At 35.3% G+C, this 22,651-nt stretch overlaps 1 long non-coding RNA gene across 2 annotated transcripts; it reads right to left on the bottom strand.

The window, feature by feature from the left end:
* Positions 1 to 1,565: 1,565 nt before the first annotated feature.
* LOC126832353 (uncharacterized) lies at positions 1,566 to 22,023 on the bottom strand. 2 transcript variants are annotated; one of them, XR_007684679.2, is made up of 7 exons: positions 21,779 to 22,015; positions 21,448 to 21,543; positions 21,173 to 21,195; positions 20,930 to 21,005; positions 20,505 to 20,739; positions 12,949 to 13,073; positions 1,566 to 2,001 (listed from the first exon to the last, which is right to left on the bottom strand). It is a non-coding gene; the product is annotated as an uncharacterized LOC126832353 (long non-coding RNA). The 2 variants fall into 2 exon arrangements; XR_007684678.2 differs by having other exon boundaries at positions 21,173 to 21,543; positions 21,779 to 22,023.
* Positions 22,024 to 22,651: the final 628 nt, after the last annotated feature.

Raw genomic sequence — 22,651 nt, 5'->3', positions numbered from 1 at the left:
ATTTCGCCAAGCCAGATCAGCTTAGCATACTATCAGGATTGTTTCAAGGCAAGAAAGCCTGGGAAACTATCAAGATTGTGTCAAACCAGAACAGGTTAGGATACTATCGACCATATTTACAAAGCCAGAACTGTTGAGCTACATTCAAAATTTATAAAGCCAGAACCATTTGGCATATAATCAACCCTTTCCAAGCCAGGACAGCTTAGGATACCATCGCCCGCCATTTGTATCAACCACGTAAAGCTTGGGCTACAATCAGGATTGTTTCATGCCTTAGGAAACTATCGCCAATTTCGCCAAGCCAGATCAGCTTAGCATACTATCAGGATTGTTTCAAGGCAAGAAAGCATGGGAAACTATCAAGATTGTGTCAAGCCAGAACAGTTTATGATACTATCGACCATATTTACCAAGGCAGAACTGTTGAGCTACATTCAAAATTTATAAAGCCAGAACCATTTGGCATATAATCAACCCTTTCCAAGCCAGGACAGCTTAGGATACCATCGCCCGCCATTTGTATCAACCACGTAAAGCTTGGGCTACAATCAGGATTGTTTCATGCCTTAGGAAACTATCGCCAATTTCGCCAAGCCAGATCAGCTTAGCATACTATCAGGATTGTTTCAAGGCAAGAAAGCATGGGAAACTATCAAGATTGTGTAAAGCCAGAACAGTTTATGATACTATCGACCATATTTACCAAGGCAGAACTGTTGAGCTACATTCAACATTTATAAAGCGAGAACCATTTGGCATATAATCAACCCTTTCCAATCAGTGACAGCTTAGGATACCATCGCCCGCCATTTGTATCAACCACGTAAAGCTTGGGCTACAATCAGGATTGTTTCATGCCTTAGGAAACTATCGCCAATTTCGCCAAGCCAGATCAGCTTAGCATACTATCAGGATTGTTTCAAGGCAAGAAAGCATGGGAAACTATCAAGATTGTGTCAAGCCAGAACAGGTTAGGATACTATCGACCATATTTACCAAGGCAGAACTGTTGAGCTACATTCAACATTTATAAAGCGAGAACCATTTGGCATATAATCAACCCTTTCCAAGCCAGGACAGCTTAGGATACCATCGCCCGCCATTTGTATCAACCACGTAAAGCCTGGGCTACAATCAGGATTGTTTCATGCCTTAGGAAACTATCGCCAATTTCGCCAAGCCAGATCAGCTTAGCATACTATCAGGATTGTTTCAAGCCAAGAAAGCATGGGAAACTATCAAGATTGTGTCAAGCCAGAACAGGTTATGATACTATCGACCATATTTACCAAGGCAGAACTGTTGAGCCACATTCACCATTTATAAAGCCAGAACCATTTGGGATATAATCAACCCTTTCCAAGCCAGGACAACTTAGGATACCATCGTCCGCCATTTTTATCAAGCCCGCAAGGCTTGGGCTACAATCAGTATTATTTCACGCCTTAGGAAAATATCGCCCAATTTCACCAAGCCAGATGAGCTTAGCATACTATCAGCATTGTTTAAGGCAGGAAAGCATGGGATACTATCAGGATTGTTTTAATCCAGGACTGTTTAGGATATTTTTGACCGTCTTTACCAAGCCAGAACGGATGAGCTTACATTCAACAGTTATAAAGCCAGAACAACCTTTACCAAGTCAGGATAGCCCAGGATACCATCGCCCGCCATTTTTGAATATGGAACTTCCTACTTTCTATTTGGATTAGGGTTAGGTATTTAAGATTAAAACCTATAAATTCAGGGTGAGGGGTTAAAGATTAAAACCAATGAGTCCCATTTTCACTATACAAGAAAAGGAGTCACAACATCCATACTGCCACAAACTTAATTTGTGGAAAACACTGAAATTGTTATTTACTTTCTGTGGTGCCACAACAATGAAATATTGAGACACTTAAATGGGAGTCACATCAAACATGAATGCCCAACACTCATGTTCAGATCTTTCAGGAATTAAGGGCAAGGTAAAGTTACACCATTTTGTCACAACACCTGAAAAGATGAAAAAATTATTTCAAAAACAAGAACAATGGCTCTTGGATACAAAAGTCTACAATAAAATACATTACTCACAGACCATTTTTTTTGCTACCACTCGCCCTTTAAACTCATCTTGTGATCACTGAGGTGTTAATTTATGGTGAAAATATCCAGGGGGGATCACGGTGTCTAAGTGGTTAAGACGCTGGCTCGCTAGTCTAGAGGTCGGGTGTTTGATCCCTGCATTGGCCGAGGAAGTTCATCCACATTTTCTGGCGTGGTTCCCCCTAGTCAGTGATGCACGACAAGGACAGCAGTCTAGTCGTTCGAATGGTTAAAAAAACCAAGGTCCCGTGTACACATTGGCGTGCACGTAAAAGATCCCTTGGGGGTTGAAATTCGATATAAGAGTAGACCGTAGTGCCGCTGTCCGGGCAAAATTTACCTCATAGCACACTGTATGGCATATGCCTGTCTTCATTTGTCCAGTTCGGAGCAAAACAGTAGGACGTTAAACCCCATTTCATTTTGCAAAATGTCCCACAATCGCGGTTATACAAGAATTATTTGAACTTTTTGACGTTACTTATCACACGCAACTATTGTCCCATGGTGTGTACAACAACCATCAAGACAAATGTACACATGCATGTACTCGCATGTGCTTTAGCCATTTTGGTATTTCAAGTCCTCCTTCTCCACACTCCAGTCATGCCCTGTTGACCTATCACTGGAGCATGAAAAATCGCCCGGTTGATCGAACCTCCTAACCGAATACAAATTGTGGGAGATCAATTATTTACACACCTATATATTTTTTAAAGCCCCAACCATTGCATTTTCTTTCTGATCACCCATTAAATATAATTCGTACTTTCCAAGACAGCGCAAATGACCTTCATCCTTTGCAGACTATAATTTGCTTTTATATGTGTCATATTATGTGGCATAGTGTTTGACATATATCAGTAAGAGTATGTTGCAAATATTATAATTTGCTGGTAAAGTGTAACTTATGGAATTTAAATTGTCTTTGTCGGAACTCTATTTTGTGAATATTTTGAGAGAAAGGAGAAAATTTGTAAGTTACTGTGGCCACAGATTAAAAATATTTATACTCTGTGCTGTGGCATCATGTAGGTAATCCGAGCCTTCGATAAATAAAATGAATTGAAAGTAGTCTATTTTTAGTAACCAATTTCTTTGCTCAAAATAACCAGTAGCTGCCAGGCAGGATACGCCCACATTTTGCAAGGGATGGATAGAGAACAAGCTAAAAACAAACGGGATTTTTTGTACAATCAGGGGCAATAATCCAGAAAATTATGGTCTGAAATCAAGGGCCATAATTCTGGAAGTTACAATCCGATATGCGCGGATATCGATAGAAACAGATAATTGGGTTATAAACTTACATTTCAAGTTTCAACAAAATCGGATAAAAATTGTGACCTCTTTAGGGTCCACAACCTTGAAATACCATATTTTTGCGCTATTTCACGAACTTCGAACTCCGCCATTCTTAGGGTGTAACGGTGATATATGAAAACTTTTTTTAAAATCAGATAAAATTATGCACCCTAGGGTCCAGAAGCTAAAAACGTGATTTTTCGTACAGAGGCCATAATTCATTAAGTTTCGATCCGATACATGCCAATATCGAAAGCAGTCGAGATCTTTTGGTGATAAACCTATATTTCAAGTTTCGTCAAAATCGGATAAGAATTGTGACCTGTAGAGTGTCCACAAACAAATGGTGGACGGACGGATGTCCAGACGGACAGGGGCGACAACAATATATGTCCACATGAAAATGTGGGCGTATAAAAATACAGTTTTTGCCAAAATGAGACTTAAACTTCCGGTGATACTACAGGCAAAATAATGTGAAAAATGACGCATGCAAACTTGCCTATTTATCGTCAACTGCGCAAGGAACCGGGATCTTTGGGTTATAAACTTACATTTCAAGTTTCAACAAAATCGGATAAAAATTCTGATCTCTATAGGGTCTACAAGCTAAAAACGCGATTTTACGTAAAATCAGGGGCCATAATTCATGAATTTACGGTCCGATATGCGTGATTATCAAAAGGAACCGAGATCTTTGGGTTATAAACTTACATTTCAAGTTTCAACAAAATTGGATAAAAATTGTGACCTCCAAAGTGTCCACAACCTTGATATATCATATTTTTAGGCTATTTGAGTACGAGGGGCTGCCATTTTGTTGGTCAGTTTTGGTACGATTTTTACGAAATTGGAACTCAACTATACTGAGGTTGTAATGGTGGTGATATATTCAAAGGTTTCGTTTTAAATCGGATAAAAATTATGACTGCTATCACTGAGAACTACTAAGTGGTCAATCTGTGCACAGCCCTTATAGAAAATTATGTCTTGGGCGTTATCTCTACGTCTATCGAAAGAAAATTAATTTTCCGACTATTACTCGGCATTACCGCGTTAAAACTGTAAATAAGGTGTGTTAATTAACGAGGGTGAAAAACTGTCTGAGAGGTGAGTTAATTAACGATAGGGGTGAAAAACTGTGCGACGGCGCGTTTTCAGTAGAGGTGTGTTAATTAACCGACCGGTAAAAAATGAATGTCAATGTTGTGTATTGTTTAATTGGCGAGTATAATCAAGGACCAACAGGCTTTATCTGACACGTACGTGTTAAATCAAAATTTGGGAAGTAAAACTGTTTTACCGTGCGATTTATCATTCGACCGTGTGTTTTACGTAGGTCTTTGTATAATTAAAGACAGGTCTTTAGATAGGCGTGTGTGCTCGCTATGAACTACGTTGAACCCTTTTGTATTGCATACTATAAGTTTCATTTAATGAAATAAAAATATGGGCCTTAATCTATCGTATACGGAAAGGCGAATATTATGTTGTCATTTATCAATACCGACCAGTCAGAGCCCAATTTGAATATCCACGGGAATATAGAGAGTAAATTCAGCAAAAACAACCGAACTATATTTCTGCTTTATTATTAAAAGACGCGCACTCACCGTTTGAAATATATTAAATTTATAAAAACGTGCCACGATGCGTAGATTGAGCATCTTACCTTCAATAGCAATATCCATAAAACAGAAATCTCCATATTGATAAATAATACGGCACAACAAACCGAACAGTGGTAATTTCCACACAAATGATATATTTAAACTAAAATTACTTTAGCTTTTCACGTTTCATTACACTATTTGCATATTGTCCGACAGTTTTGGCCCAATTTTCATGGAATTCGAACTCAACAAACATCACCGTGAAAAGGTGATATATTCAAACGTTTTTTTAAATCAGGTAAGAATTGTGACCTCTAGAGGGTCCGCAAGCTAAAAACACGATTTTTCATACAATCAGGGGCCATAATTCAGGAAGTTACGATTCAATATGCCCAAATATCGAAAGGGTTATAAACATGCATTTCAAGTTTCATCAAAATCATATCAAAATTGTGACCTCTAGATAGTCCACAACTTCGATATAACAGATGTTTACACTAATTGTGTACGAGGGGCGGCCATTTTCTCCAGCAGTTTTGGTCAGATTTTCATGAAATTCGAACTCATCTAATTTTACGGAGTAACGGTGATAAATCTGAACGTTTTTTTTTAAATCAGATAAAAATTATGACCTCTATAGGGTCCACAAGCTAAATACGAAATTTTTCGTACAATCACGGGCCATAATTCAGGAAGTTACGTTCAGGTATATGCAATTACCGAATGGAACCAAATCATTGGATAAAAATTGTGACCTCTATAGGGTCCACAAGCCAAAAACGCGATTTTTCGAAGAATCAGGGGCCATAATCCATATCGCAAGGAACGGAGATCTTAGTGAGATAAACCTATATTTCAAGTTTCGTTGAAATCGGATAGAAATTGTGAACTGTAGAGTGTCTACAAACAATTGTGGACGTCCGGACGGACAGGGCTAGACAATATACAATCACATGAAAATGTGGGCGTATAAAAACTTAGGACGTCACTATAACAAAAAATCTAGGTCAAATTTCTACTGCAACAGTCGATTGCGAATAGTGAATGCTTTTCAAAAATATCAAACTATTGACCTTCGGATAAAAATTGTAGGACGAGTAGGATTTTGAAGATTGACTTACATTTTCAAAATAGTGTCACTTTCGGTGAATTTTAACATGATGAGATTTCTCTAAAAAGTTGAAAGACGACTCGTACTAACAAATATTTTTAAATAAGGCAACATTAAAGATACATTATGGGAGATTAGATAAAGAGCTGGAAGTTCTCAATATAATAGTTAACCATTTTTCAAGAGATGGATAGAGAACAAACTAAACAAAAAGCGATTTTTCGTAACATCAAGGGCCATAATTCAAGAAGGTACGATCAGATATGTGCGAATATCGACAGGAACCAAGATCGTTGGGTTATAAACATGCATTTCAAGTTTCATTAAAATCCGATCAAAATTGTGACCTCCAAAGGGTTCACAACCTTGATATACCAGATGTTTACACTATTTGCGTCGAGGGGTAGGCCATTTTGTCTGGCAGTTTTCGTCCGATTTTCAGGAAATTCAAACTCGCCTAACATTACTGTGTAACGGTGATATATTTGATTGTTTTTGTATATCAGATAATAATTGTGACCCCTCGAGGGACCACAAGCTAAAAACAGGATTTTTCATACAATCAGGTGACATAATCCAGGAAGTTACGATCTGATATGCACAAATATTGACAGTAACCAAGATCTTTGGGTTATAAACATGTATTTCAAGTTTCATCAAAATCGGATCACAATTGTGACTAATTTTTAAATTAAGGGACCACAAGCTAAAAACGTTATTTTTCTTACGATCAAGGACCATAATTCAAGAAAGTACAATCAGATATGTGCGAATATCGAAAAGAACCAAGATCTTTGTGTTATAAACATGCATTTCAAGTTTCATCAAAATTGGATCAAAATTGTGACATTCACATGTGGTTTTTTTAAATTGGATACAAATTTTGACCTCTAGTGGGACAAACTAAAAATGTGATTTTTCATACAATCAAGGGCCATAATTCAGGAAGTTACGATGCGATATGTGCGAATTTCGAAAGAAACCAAGATATTTGGGTTATAAACATGTATTTCAATTTTCATTAAAATCCGGTCAAAATTGTGACCTTTAGAGGTCCATAACCTTGATATACCAAATGTTTACAACATTTGCACATGGGGGGGGGGGGCATTTTGTCTGACAGTTTTGGTCCGTTTTTCATGAAATTCGAACTCAACCACCAACAATATGGTGTAACGGTGACATATTCAAACGTTTTTTTAAATCAGATAATAATTGTGAACTCTTGAGGGACCACAAGCTAAAAACGCGATTTTTCATACAATCAGGGACCAAGTTCAGCAAGTTACGATCTGATATGCACAAATGTCGAAAGGAAACAAAATCTTTGGGTTATAAACATGCATTTCGAGTTTCATCAAATTGGGTGAAAATTGTGATCTCTAGAGTGTCCACATGAAAATGTAAGGGTATAAAAACTAGATAATGTAAAGGGAATTTGCTGAAAATTTCAGTCAAATTGATCCCTTCATAAAAAGATTTTAGCGATAGAACTTTTGGCCTAGCCTCGATCATTATTACTAAAGTCGGTACGATAAAAAACATAGTCTCAATTATCCATTTAATGATTAAATTATGAATGGATGTCGAACAGGAAATCGGAGCCTAATCCATGTCTAATTAAGAATTTAGATAACATTTCAGGCCGAAAGACCTGCAATAGGCAGTTTTAGCTCTTGCATAGTGTATGTATGTTTAAAGAAGTTGGAAATCTAACATCTTCAAAGGGGAGATAATCGAAAAGTTTTTGTTGACATTTTTGGCTTAATCAAATTGGGCCATATGCATGCGTCAGAGAAATGAAATGGAGTTTAACGTCCTACTGTTCTGCTCCTAACCTGGGCTAATGAAGACGGGCATACGCCATACAGTGTGCTATGAGGGAAATTTTGCCCGGACAGCGGCACTACGGCCTACTCTTATATCGAATTCCAACTGCCAAGGCATGCGTCAGAGTAGTCAATGTCTCGACATAAAAGCCGAGAAATATGAACAGTTACAAATTAGTGAAAGTCGCATCCAAATTGGTTGAAAAACGAAAAAATTCTCTCTGATGTCTAATATAGGTCTATTGTCGTTGATGACATCACTTCCTGTTATCATTTTCAAAGTTTTAGTTATTCACCTTTTGTACTAAATACCTTTCGGATGGTATAGAGTTTTATTTTGTAGAACATGTACTTTTTCCAAACACATGAGAAAAAAAATAATAATCTGAACAAAAACAATAGTTTTTATACGCCCACATTGAAATTGCTTGTGGATGCTCTAGAGGCTGAAGTTAATATCCGATTGACTTTAAATTTATACACAGTGTTTAAGGTCATGAGACGAACAAGCCTATTGATGTTCAGTGATTTCCGATAATTACTGCCAGAGTTATGGCCCTTTATCACTTCAAAATGGGTGGGTGCTCTAGAGGTCAAAGTTGATGATGACTGCCAGAGTTATGGCCCTTGATCACTTCAAAAAATCTTGTAAATGCTCTGTAGGCTAAAGTTAATATCCAATTGACTTTAAATTGATACACAGTGTTTGAGGTCATGAGACGAAGAATCATTGATTTTCAACGATTTCCGATAATTACTGCAAGAGTTATGGCCCTTGATCACTTTGAAAAATCTTGTGACGCTCTAGAGGCTAAAGTTATCCGATTGACTTCAGATTGATACACAGAGTTTAAAGTCTTGAGACAAACAAGTATATTGATTTTCAATGAATCTTGATATAAACATATGTGACAACTCTTGTTTACTGCCCGGACGATTTAGCTGCTGTGGGCGTATGTTTCGTTGCCTGGCAACCTATCTTTATACTACGTAAAACTAATAATCCGAACAAAAATAATAGTTTTTATACTAGGTAAAACTAATAATCTGAACAAAAACAGTAGTTTTTATACCATGTAGTAGTAGTATAAATACTAATAATCTTAGTAGTAACAATAGTCTTTCACCAAAGCCTAGTATGGCCTCTAATAGTTTAAAGAATCCTCCAGCATTGCATAAGAATAATTCATATGTGAGCAGTGGAAAAATGAAGTCAAAATGTGGCAGTTTATAACTGAATTAGAAAAGAGAACCAGAAGTTGCCAAGCAAGATACGCCCACATTTTGCAAGAGATGGATAGAGAAAGCGATTTTTCGTACAATTAGGGCCCATAATTCAGGAAGCTATGGTCTGAAATGCGCGAATATTGAGAGGATCTGCGATATTTGGGATATAAAGATATAATTTAAGTTTCATCGAAATGGGATAAAAATTTTGACCACCAGCTAAAAATTCAGGAAGTTACAATCCGACATGCACGAATATCGAAAGGAACCAAGATCTTTGGGTTATAACGATATATTTCAAGTTTCACCAAAATCGGATAAAATTGTGACTTATAGAGGGTCCACAACCTTGATATACCATATATTTATACTATTTGTGTACGAGGTGCGATCATTATGTCCGGCAATTTTGGTTCAATTTTTATGTGATTCGAACTCAACCATTACATTAGGGTGTAAAGTTAATATATTCAATCGGTTTTTTTTAAATCGGTATATGCAATTACCGAATGGAACCAAATCATTCTGATATCAATATAAATTTAAAGTTTCATCAACATCGGATCAAAATTGTGGCCTCTAGAGGCTCCAAAATCTTAATATACCATATAATTTACACTATCTGCGTACAAGGGGCAACCATTTTGTCCAGCAGTTTTGGCCTGATTTTCACAAAATTCGAACTCAACCATCACTAGGGTGTAACAAAGATATATTCAAACTTTAAATCGGATAAAAATTGTGGCTCCTAGAGAGACCACAAGCTTAAAACGTGATTTTTCGTATAATCAAGGGTCATAATTCAGGAAGTTACGATCCGAAATGCGCAAATATCAAGAGGAACCAAGATCCTTGGGTTATAAACATGTATTTCACAATCGGATCAAAATTGCAGCCACTAGAGGGTCCACAACCTTGATATACCATATATTTATACTATTTGTGTACGAGGTGCGATCATTATGTCCGGCAGTTTTGGTTCAATTTTTATGTGATTCGAACTCAACCATTACATTAGTGTGTAAAGGTAATATATTCAATCGTTTTTTTTTTAAATCGGTATATGCAATTACCGAATGGAACCAAATCATTCTGATATCAATATAAATTTAAAGTTTCATCAACATCGGATCAAAATTGTGGCCTCTAGAAGCTCCAAAATCTTAATATACCATATAATTTACACTATCTGCGTACAAGGGGCAACCATTTTGTCCAGCAGTTTTGGCCTGATTTTCACAAAATTCGAACTCAACCATCACTAGGGTGTAACAATGATATATTCAAACTTTTAATCGGATAAAAATTGTGGCCCCTAGAGAGACCACAAGCTAAAAACGTGATTTTTCGTATAATCAAGGGTCATAATTCAGGAAATATGCGCAAATATCAAGAGGAACCAAGATCCTTGGGTTATAAACATGTATTTCACAATCGGATCAAAATTGCAGCCACTAGAGGGTCCACAACCTTGATATACCATATATTTACACTATTTGCATACGAGGGGGGTGGCCATTAGAAGTCAACAACCATCATTAGGGTGTAATTGTGACCTTTAGAGGTCCATAACCTTGATATACCAAATGTTTACAACATTTGCACATGGGGGGGGGGGGGGGCGGCTATTTTTTCTGACAGTTTTGGTCCGATTTTCACAAAATTCGAAGTCAACCATCATTAGGGTGTAACGGTGATACATTCAAACGTTTTTTGAAATCGGATAAAAATTGTGCCCTCAAGATTGACCACAAGCTAAAAACACGATTTTTCGTACCATCAAGGGCCATAATTCAGGAAGTTACGATCCGATATATGCAAATATTCAAGGGCACCAAGATCTTTGGGTTATAAACACGAATTCCAAGTTCCATCAAAATCCGATAAAGATTGACCCCTTGAGTGTCCGCAAGCTAATTTGGCCGCAATCATTCTTTTCTCCGAGTTATTGAACGCAAGTAATTATACTGTTAGATACAACAGGTCTGATTTTAACATGAGACTTTTAGTATGTAGAACTTCAGATGAAAACCCTATTATGCTCTATGCTGATCCCTAGGTTAAGAGACCCCCAGTTGTGAGCAAAAGCATACGGGCTCGATGAATGTAAGCGGAACAGAACCTGAAATGCCCCCCAAAATATTTCTGGTTACAAATGGTACAGCCGGTTGTTTGCGAACAGCCCCCCCCCCCCCAAGATAATTTGTAAAATTTGACGAACACAGACTCGTTTTCCTGGCGCGAATCGTGATAGTTGGAACCTAGCACTAAGACAGTTGTATTAAAAAATTCTATTTCTATGTAACACCTCACTGGTTTGTGCAAATAAAATTAATTGTTAGACCATTTATGCCCTATCTTTAAAAATAAGATATTTGAGTAACGTCCTTGTTGAATAAGTATGCCAATAATATATACTCTTCAAAAAAAAGTAGGGGATATTGAAATGGGCACAAAAATTGAACTTATACAAGAGCTAGTGATACTCGTTTTAAGTATCGGATAAAACTTTTGATCTCTAAATGGTCCATAACCTTGGTATTGTATGGAGAGTTGCCATTTGACTGAAAGTTTCAGTCCGATTTTCAGGAAATTCATAATTATGATGTAATGCCGACACATTTGAACGGTTTTGGAAATAAGATATAAATGGTTTTCTATATCAATTGATGACCACCAGCTGCCAGGCAGGCTACGCCCACAGTTTGCAAGAGATGGATAGAGAACAAGCTAAAAACAAACAGGATTTTTTGTACAATCAGGGCAATAATCCAGAAAGTTATGGTCTGAAATGCGCAAATATCAAAAGGGACTGAGAAGATCTTTGGGATATAAAGATATGTTTTAAGTTGCATCAGAATCGGATAAAAATTGTGACCGCTAAAGGGTAGACAATATACTTTTACACAATTTTGTTGGGCAGTTTCATTTCAATTTTCCCGAAATTCAAATTCAACCTTCATTATGGTGAAATGGTGAAATATTTGAACGGTTTTTAAAATCGGAAAAAAATTGTGACCTCTAGAAAATCTGCAAGCTAAAAATGCGATTTTTCGAACAATCAGGAGCCATAATCCAGGAAGTTAAGTTTGGGTATCCGTGATTATCAAACGGATCCAAGATTTTAGCGTGTAATGGTGATATATTCACACATCTTTTTTTTTTTTTTTAAATCAGACAAAATTGTGACCTCTACAGGGACTACAAGCTAAAAAGGTATTTTCCGTACAATCAGGGGCCATAACCTTCGACAACCTTTGCATATTATACTTTTACACAATTTGCGTACAAAGACGGTCAACAACTTTGAAATATCAGATGTTACACACTATTTGCGTACGAGGGGCGTCCATTTTGTCCGTCGGTTTTAGTCCGATTTTCACGAAATTCAAACTGAGCCAGAATTACGATGTAACGGTGATATTTTTTAACTTTTTTTTAAAATCAGATAATAATTGTGACCTCTAGAGGGAGCTCAAGCTAAAAACGTGATTTTTCATACAATCAGGGGCCAGAATCCATGGAGTTACGGTTCGATACATGCCAATATCGAAAGGAACCGACATCTTAGCGAGATAAACCTATAATTCAAGTTTCGTTGAAATAGAATAAAAATTGTGACATGTAGAGTGTCCACAAACAATTGTGGACGGATGGACAGACAGGGGCGACGACAATATACTTCCACATGAAAATGTGGGCATATAAAAAACCCTGTAGCTTCTTGAACTTTAGCCTGATCATAAAAAAATTAAGAACATTTACATACCTGACCGATGTATCATCAGCATAGTCATCAAGCAATCAGAACTTCACCTGTTCTTTATGTTGTAGGGCTCAAAATATGGATATATTAACCACACATGTACAAGACATGCCCATATTTTCCAAGAACTGTGGGGAAAAAACAAAGCATAGGTGAATCTATCAGCAATGATAACCAGCAGACCTGTCAACTCTACCGCATCACGCAGTAAAGTGCCGCGAAAAGGCCTCATGTACCGCTCTACTGCCCGGTAAGAGATATCTACCGCATTTTCAAACAAAGAGTTTTTTAATATTCTCGCCAAAACTATGGAACTAAGGGAAGCAACTCTTTGCATGTAAACAATAATGATTGCGACTTTCGGTTATTAACATCGATTTGGGATATTGTAAGGTGTAATTTAGCTAAGATTTTTTCTCAAATTCTTTTCAACCTATTTTAGAGTTAATAAAGCGGATATAATTATTGGCACGTGTTCCAAATACTCTTAAAATGCGTAGCGATAAACTAAACAAATAGCGACCAATTTACAGTGGCAGTGGTACGTCGCACGTACGTCACAAGGAATCAAGATATTTTTAAAATCATGCTAACACTAACACAGACAGCTAAGTTAAAACAAAAGAGAAGTGGCAGTGGTAGGCCTACTGCCAGTAGTTACTAATTATTTCTTTCTATAGGCTACATATTCAATTTTGGTTTAATTACATAGGCCTAATGATAAATAATTTTAGATAAGATATGGTTACCATTGTTTGTGTACATTTTATCTAATTACCCATTTAATGCAATTTTTGTATTGTTAATTGTTGGACCTGCAGTTCAGCGTATCATTTCTAAATTAATTACCCTTGGAAGTGCAAATTTACGCTTTTTTGGGAATCTGCCAAATCATGGTTTCTACTGCATTTTTTACACTACCCTACTGCATTTCAGCAGTACCTTGAAATAAATGATTAATTGTGCTGTAATTAAATAGAGATGTTGATAGTTGACCAGAAAATAAAAGAGTGAAGTTAGTAACTAGGATAAACAAAGCAGGTTTCTAAGACACTTAAATCTACTCACTATCTTACAACAGCATCTTTAAACTAAACTAAAGTAATTATAACTACTGGAAATACAAGGCTAGCTGGATAAACAGGACAATGGAAACTGACTAAAATCTTTAAACAGAATATAACACCCTACTAAAATAGTTAAAGAGAATATAGCACCCTACTACACTATCCCCCCAGCACAAGAAGTGGCGTCCTAACCAGTCTATGATCCACCTTAATAAAAACAACAATATACATATAATACAAAAACCAAATAACCAAATCATAATCCATAAACAAATCCAAGTCGTCATCACCTAAAACTGTAAGCAACTACATACATTTGTAATATAACCAACCTAATTAATAATGCAGAAATCAATTATAAAAGTAGATATAGTCACTGAAAATCAAACCCAAACAGTATTCCCTAAAACCCAAGCATCCGATTTCATCCATCCCGATGGTTTTCGTTGACGTTTTAAAGGAACAGGACTTTCTGACGAATGAGAATCTGACACAACTGGAATAGAAATATCCGGTGGTAAAATATCGGGAGCTTTTTGCAAAGAAATATTAATATCAGTAGAACAGTGACCATCAGAAACCAAATTACTATCGTTAATATTAACCACAGACCCATCTGCATCAGAAGACTGAGAAACACCACTACTTACATCAGAAAGAGGAATGACATCACTATTTACATCACTAGTACTGACCCGAGTTATAGGTTCTTCAGAAATACTGCAATCAATTGACAAAGTAGTATCAAGTGACACTTTAGATCGGGGAGCTGGAATAGGGCGCCCTGACGAACAAATAGGTAAGAGAAGATTTCTGTGAAGGGTGCGTCTTTCGGAAGTGCCATCTTTTTGAACAGTGTAAACTGGAATGCTGAAATCAGGCTGTGAAACAACAGTATAACAAATATTTTCCCACTTATCAGCCAATTTATTTTTACCTCTAATTTGAACATTTCTTACCAAAACAATATCTCCATAATGAAGGTTAGCGCCTTTAACTTTTGTATCATAGTGAAACTTGTCTATGTTGAGCCTTTTCTATGTTTTGTTTAGCAATTTCATTAACCAAATTGAATTTATCTTGCAGCTGAGAAGCAAATTGTGTGTATGAAGAATTGATATCAGAAGAATAATTGTCACCAAGAATTATATCCACCGGAAGTTTTGGATTTCTACCAAACATGAGATAAAAAGGAGAATAAGAAGTGGACTCCTATTTTGTTGAATTATATACATATACTAAAAATGAGAGTCTTTCCAGTGAACTTTCTGATCTTCTGTGAGTGTACCAAGCATATTTAATAAAGTTCTGTTAAAACGCTCACATAACCCATTACCCATGGGATGATAGTGTTGTTCTAGATTTATTTATACCTAAGATACTGCATACTTTAATAATATTCGATTCAAAATTTCGACCCTGATCAGAATGAAGTTGTGAAAAAATGCCATATGGTAAGAAGAAATGTTGTATTAAGATTTTAGCGGTGGTTTTAGCGGTCTGGTTTTTTGTTGGTACTGCTACAGCAAACTTTGTGAAATGATCCGTTATAATTAAAATATTCTCAATACCACCTTTAGATGGTTCCAAAGAAAGAAAATCAGTGCAGACTAGTTGTAAAGGTTCTGATGTTGAAATACCGACTAAAGGAGCACGAATATTCTGTTGGGGAGACTTTCGACGGATACATCTGTCACATATACGAACATAATTTTCTACATCTCTACACATATGTGGCCAATAAACTCGAGATTTAACCAAATCCAAGGTTCGATCTCTACCCATATGACCCAAATTGTCATGAAGTGCAGACAATACCAGACGACGAAGAGAAACAGGTAATACAATTTGTAAAATAGGGTCAGATGAAGATGAAAACTTTCTATATAAAATATCTTTTATAATTAAGTTATCCCAGGAACAAAGTATAGCAGCTGTATCCTTATCAACACCATGAAAATCAGTAGGTTTACATCCATTTCTAACTGCTTGAATTATAAACTGAATCCCTACACAATCTTGTTGTGCCTTGTAAACTTTTGACTTATCCATTAAATTTGAATATTCCACAGGAACACTAATAATAAAAGAAACAAAACAATCTAGAACATTCTGACTAAAAGAAAAAGTTTCAATTTTACCAAGATCAACGTCAGTGAAATTAATTATAGCAGATACAACTGTATTATCTAGACTTGAAACTGGAAGTCTTGATAAAGCAGTTAAAGGTTTAGCTATCCTTGAGTAATCTTTAATGTATCTTATAAAATAACCACAAAAACCTAAAAAGCTACGAATTTCAGAAACATTTGAAGGAATCGGCCAGTTCTTAAGTGTAGAAATTTTGTCAGGGTCAGCTTTTACACCATCTTCTGAAATAATATGCTTCCTGAGACGAGAAAATACGGACCCTAAACGAATAAGATGTTCCTCGAATGTTTTGGAAAAAACAATAATGTCATCTATATATGTAAGACAATGAAACAGATGAATATCCGCCATACACCGCTCTAAACAACGCTGGAAAGAACTAGGCGCGTTGGTTAATTCGAAGGGCATAGCATTAAACTCCCAAAAGCCTAAATTGCCAGTTGTAAATGCTGTCTTGGGTTTATCTTCTTCAGCCATTTCTATCTGCTAGTACCCACTTTTTAAATCTAATGAAGAAAAATATTTAGAACCATGAAGCGAATCAAGAGTCTCTTCTATCCTGGGAAGTGCATATGAATCATGGACAGTTCTGGAATTTAGTTTTCGGTAGTCCACACAGAAACGTAGTGAACCGTCTTTTTTTCGAACAAGATCTACTGGAGAAGCAAAGGGACTATTTGAAAACGTCTTTATAACTATGTAAAAGATCTTTAAGTTGGTTAGCTTCTTCTGTACATTTTGAATGAATAGACTGAAAATTAAACAAATCATCAAACGGCTTTACTGAAGAATTATTTGATGATAAAAATGGAGAATTATTTACGACTTCAACTTGCTGAAGTTGACAAAGAACTGCTTTACCAGGAATAGTAATGGGTCTGTCTGAAGAATTTGTGATGTTAATTCTCACTTTATTAGATGACTGTAAAATTACATTTAACTATACCAGGAACAACATGAAGAGAACCAGGAAGTGATATATCATCTAGCGCCATATAACATTTACCGGGTAATGGTTTAGTTAATTTTGAAGTACCAGCCACAAGCATTGACGAATTTGCAGGAATCTTCACCGGATTTGAACTGGACTTTAAAAAACAAGGAACTTTACTAGATTGAACTTGTGTAGTTAAAAGTGAAAATGTGGAATTCCAAACATCTGAATCTGTTGATGTGTTACATAACCTTGAGAGAATATTTGTACCCACTAACATTGGAGTCTTAGAATTAAAAGAATTTGTAGGTACAACTAAAATTAAATCTTGCAAATGTTCACTACTATCAGGAATTCTAACAGGAACTGAAATATATCATAAGTATGAAACTTTAATCCCTCCTACGGTACGAACTTCTAATAAATCGTTAAGCGGGTAAATTTGAAAATTAGGTAAAAAACGACGATGAAAATCAGCAGAAATGGTAGAAACCATTGAACCGGAATCCAATAATGCAGAACATAAAATATCATTAATTAAAATATGAGCAACGTTCGATGAACCAACTAAATCGGAAATAAAAGATGAGGCATTCTGTTGACAAGAAACATTAGGACTTACCGACCGCCCCGTGGAATAAGTCCTTGCGAGTTTAAAGAACACTCGATCCCCTCTTCTGTGACCAGGTTGTTGACAAGCGTAACAAATAGGAGTTACCCTGGGACGATAATCGCTTGTATTTAAAAACTGATTCGGTGGGCGAAATGTGGGATTGAACAAAGGAGGAGGAGGAACATGAACTTGACGAGGTGGATCTCTCATATTCGAAGAATTGAACTGTGTAGGTGGCTGTCTATAGTACCTCTGTCGTGGTTGCTGCATCTGGTGCTCCATATCAGATATACGAGAATTAACTGTTTTCAATTGCTCTGACAAACCGGAAATTTTATTTTGAAAAGTGTGTGAAGAACTTGAAGTTGTAGATGTTAAATAAAATGATTACCCAGAACTAGCGAAATTAGAAGTGACTGGAAATTATGCATCTCTTCTTCAGCTTTCCTAACTGCAGTCATTAAAACTGAAAATGAAACATCAGCATCAAGAATGTGCCTAGTATTAGATTTGACTTGTGAATTGATCAGGCCATGCCAAAATCTGTCCTTCAATATCTTATTTGAAGAATGTTCAACTAGAATACCAGCATTAATTAATTTTGAAAGAATATGTTTGATTTTACATGCCCATGAGGAAATGGATTTTCCTGCTGCTTTGCAGTGTATAGTTTATTCATCAAGACATCTACAGATAAAATATCAACAAATAATGGGTCAAAGTGCATAAATAAATCAGTTATTGTTTGAGGATTAATACCAATTAAAAATTCAGCAGCTGTACCTCGTGCGGCTCTACGAATGGCATTAATAATAGATGGGATAGAATATTGGCCTTCTCTCTCCAATCCGACAATCTCCAGACGCCATTGATAAGAAACGTCTCCTTTGTTGCTGTCTCCGGAAAATGAAGATAATCGTGGTGAAGATGAAAAAGGCAAGTATGAACAAGTGGGCATTTCAAATCTGGAAACTGAAGAAGATCTTTGAAATGTAGTAATTGGATTCATTTGAACAGATGAAGAATTTTGCTGTAGTGTATGGGGTATGGAAACAGAAGATGCTGATGCCGGATAACTCTGCACTGGTGTTGTATTCTGAAAATTTGATGGTTGACATCTCAATCGATGATGGTGTGGAATTAACATAAAAAGTCTCATTGCCTGATCTTGGGGTTCTTCGCGAAGTAGAATTTCTAACAGTGGAAGTTGTGTGAGCACCTTGGAGTTGAAACCGTGCATGACAAATTTAACAAAGATGAAGATTGATATGAAATGAAATGGAGTTTAACGTCCTACTGTTCTGCTCCTAACCTGGGCTAATGAAGACGGGATGAAGATTGATGAGGACGAGTATCAATCAAAGGGCCATATACTAGTACATCCTTACAAAACTTCATGTTGCATTTCCAAATTTAATTGCAACATTACCACTTTTAATTCATTAGTAATTGAACGAGTTGCGTCTTCATTTGCATTTGCTTCTGCCATTGTGTAAACTAAGCACCGATGTAACAACAAAATATAAATGAATAAATACCAAATAAATGACCTAAAAAAAATTTGGAAATTCACATTACACACCATGTAGATGAAAATATCTACGTGAAAATCAAAATCAAAATGTAGATGAAAATATCTAAGTGAAAATCAAAATCAAACAAAATTTTTGGACTGGAATGTGAAATTCGCTACCGAAAACAATCTACAAAGTTGAAGTCACAACAACAAAACCAGAATATATATCAAAATTAACACCGAAAATCCAAGTCCAAAAGAAATACCCAACTGAAACTTTTCAAACCTCTTCAGAAATGAAAATACAAGAAAACAAAAACAATCAAATACTGGAACGATAAGGTTAAATGAAAATCAAGCAAGTCATGAGCAATCAGTTTACCTTCATTAATTAAAGTCAAGTTACAAGGAAAGAAATGCTGAGGAGAAATAGAAATGGAAAGTCAAGTGCAAGTGTTTTGATAATGTTAAGTTATGGAACTATGTAGAATGTAAACAAATAAAAAATGGCTGTCAATGTCAATAGGTCAATGTCACAGTCAGTAGGTCAATGTCAATGTAACCTATCACCTATAAGAGAAATTTAAAGCTACCCTAATTATAAAATACATATGTCTGTTTTACACAGAATTTAATATTATAATGTTATGTAATTAATAGCACCCTAATAATTATGATTCCAATGATTTAAATATTTATGTAAGGTTGATATTTGTAATGTTAGAAATGTATTTTACCAAATAACCATTGAATGATTGTACTAATATGACCAATGAATTTTATTACTACATAAATGTATAATGTAAGATGTACTATATGAACAATTATTAATAAAATATGTACCTATATACAAGTAGAATAAGTAAATATGTAAAATAACCGGTATTTATTTATGAAGTAAAGAATTTAATGCATTAGTCACCTAGATTATTTATAATAATATAGCTGTCTAAATTACGATATGTGTATTTTACTAACTTTGTAATTTATGTACGTTAATAATAAGAACAAATATTATACACTATAAGTATAAGACTAAGACAGACAATCAAGGCGTCCCCAGATATACATACACATTCACACTTACAACAATAAACTACTCAATATTACAATTAATACACTTATAATAATATATTCATACAAACAAAATGTTTACTTGGCCAACTTTGTAATTTATATACTATGTACGTTAATAATAAGAACAATTAATACAATTATAATAATATATTCATAGAAACAAAATGTTTACTTGGCCAAGTATAAGAAAAAACAACTTACATAGCTCTTTCGCAGAAATCCAGAAAAATCCAAGAATTCCAACACAAACACAAATCAAGTAAGAGTTCGCAAAACACAGATCACAAAACACACCAGGAATCCACCGTCTCTATACCACGTTGGGCGCCATTTTGTAGCTGGAGGATCGCATGATCGACTCCAGGTCGGGGTTGAACAGAACAGTTGAGACCAGTGAACAACAGGACAATATAATATTTTACAGAACAAAAAAACCCTGAAAAGATACAAAATGATTATTTACACAAGTGAATTATTAAATGATATATATTCTATTAATTACTAATTCAGGAGGCAAGTTATAATATAAGTACTATATTATATGTATTAAAATATCAAGACTATATATTTACATTTAATCCGTTATGACAAAGAATGATATAAATATAGATATCAAACTAACATACCCTAAGACGGGTGCTTTCCAGGAAAATAAATGTGACCATAGAGTTGTAAACTTTACAGACAACACAATTAGGAACGCTATAGTATAAAACAATTAACAAGACATTACACAGGGGATAATATATTTAATCAATGTTTATTTATGAAATATAAAGTTACCTAATTTGCTAATAATTAATTTATTAGTTTAGAATTACTTATATAGTTTAAAATGTCTAGTCCAGTCAAACAAATATTAAACCTACCTTGAAATAAATGATGAATTGTGCTGTAATTAAATAGAGATGTTGATAGTTGACCAGATAATAAAAGAGTGAAGTTAGTAACTAGGATAAACAAAGCAGGTTTCTAAGACACTTAAATCTACTCACTATCTTACAATATCATCTTTAAACTAAACTAAAGTAATTATAACTACTGGAAATACAAGGCTAGCTGGATAAACAGGACAATGGAAACTGACTAAAATCTTTAAACAGAATATAACACCCTACTAAAATAGTTAAAGAGAATACAGCACCCTACTACCGCGAACGCGGTTACAGTTTAGAGATGAAGCACCAGAGCATATATGAAGAACGTCAAAAAACCTCATGAATTATAATAACAATATGCCCTGAAAGAACAAAAATACATTCCATACTAAACTAATGATACAAGTCAATGTTATACAATCTTAATCATATCACAGTAAACCGAATGATTGACTTACATCTTTGGATAAAGTCTATGAATTATTTCATAAAATCATAATATAGAATCATTCATTCTACACACTTTATTTCACAAAATAAAGTCACATATCAAGCATTCATGTGTTTTAAATTATATGTAATGTAAATGTGTCTTACCACTTTGTGGAAATGAGCTGTATGAATCTCAGGAACCAGTCATCCAAGTAGAAAAAGAAGAGTGAGAGAAAATACTAATTCATATCTTTTAATAAAATGCGCCACCCAAATAACCAATCAGAATACAGCAAATCATATCACCTGATAAACAACCTCCAAGTGAAATGTACAACAAAACCTTCCAGAACAAAAGTAACTCCTCAATATTTTAGACTAAGGACACAAAGAACAAATTCCACCAAACATAAGAATCAAATCCTAGTTCCCATAAAACCAAGACCAAAACTTCAAAAGTATAACTACAATAGAAACATATATACACCACAACCCATAACATCTTTTTTGACTTTTTTAACTATGAAAAATAAAACTCGAAATCCCATTAATTAAATAACAAGACCAAACAACCAAACGGACAACGTGAAAAGTAGCAAATTAATCCCCGCTACAATAATTTAACAGTATTCCTTGTCGCAAGACCAGATGACATGACCAACTTGAGATAACCAACTTGTGAAGTACAAATTGATTTACGATTACTTTCTTTAAAAAGCTTTCTATCTGATTTAAATTGTTAAACATATAATTATATGTGTTTTTCAAATAATGGAGCCGGAAAACATTCTCTCCAAGGGAGATTACTCCAACCTACAATTTCATCATGTTAGGATCAAGACCAGTAATTTTCTTCATATGCACTACCCAAGGAAGCAGTTAGAACCTCCTCTCTGACCGAAACGACACAATTTCTTAGACTGACCACACAGAATCACTTTGTTAAACATTGGAGCAACACCAACATTTAATATGAAAGAAGAACTTCCAATTGTAATAGTAACATCCGGCAATAAGTGACCAGAAATCAGCTTAAAA

The sequence above is a fragment of the Patella vulgata genome, chromosome 9, assembly GCF_932274485.2.
Source record: "Patella vulgata chromosome 9, xgPatVulg1.2, whole genome shotgun sequence".
Lineage (NCBI taxonomy): Eukaryota > Metazoa > Mollusca > Gastropoda > Patellidae > Patella > Patella vulgata.
The sequence above is the reverse complement of the archived record's forward strand: the minus strand, read 5'-3'. Positions and strand labels throughout refer to the sequence as shown.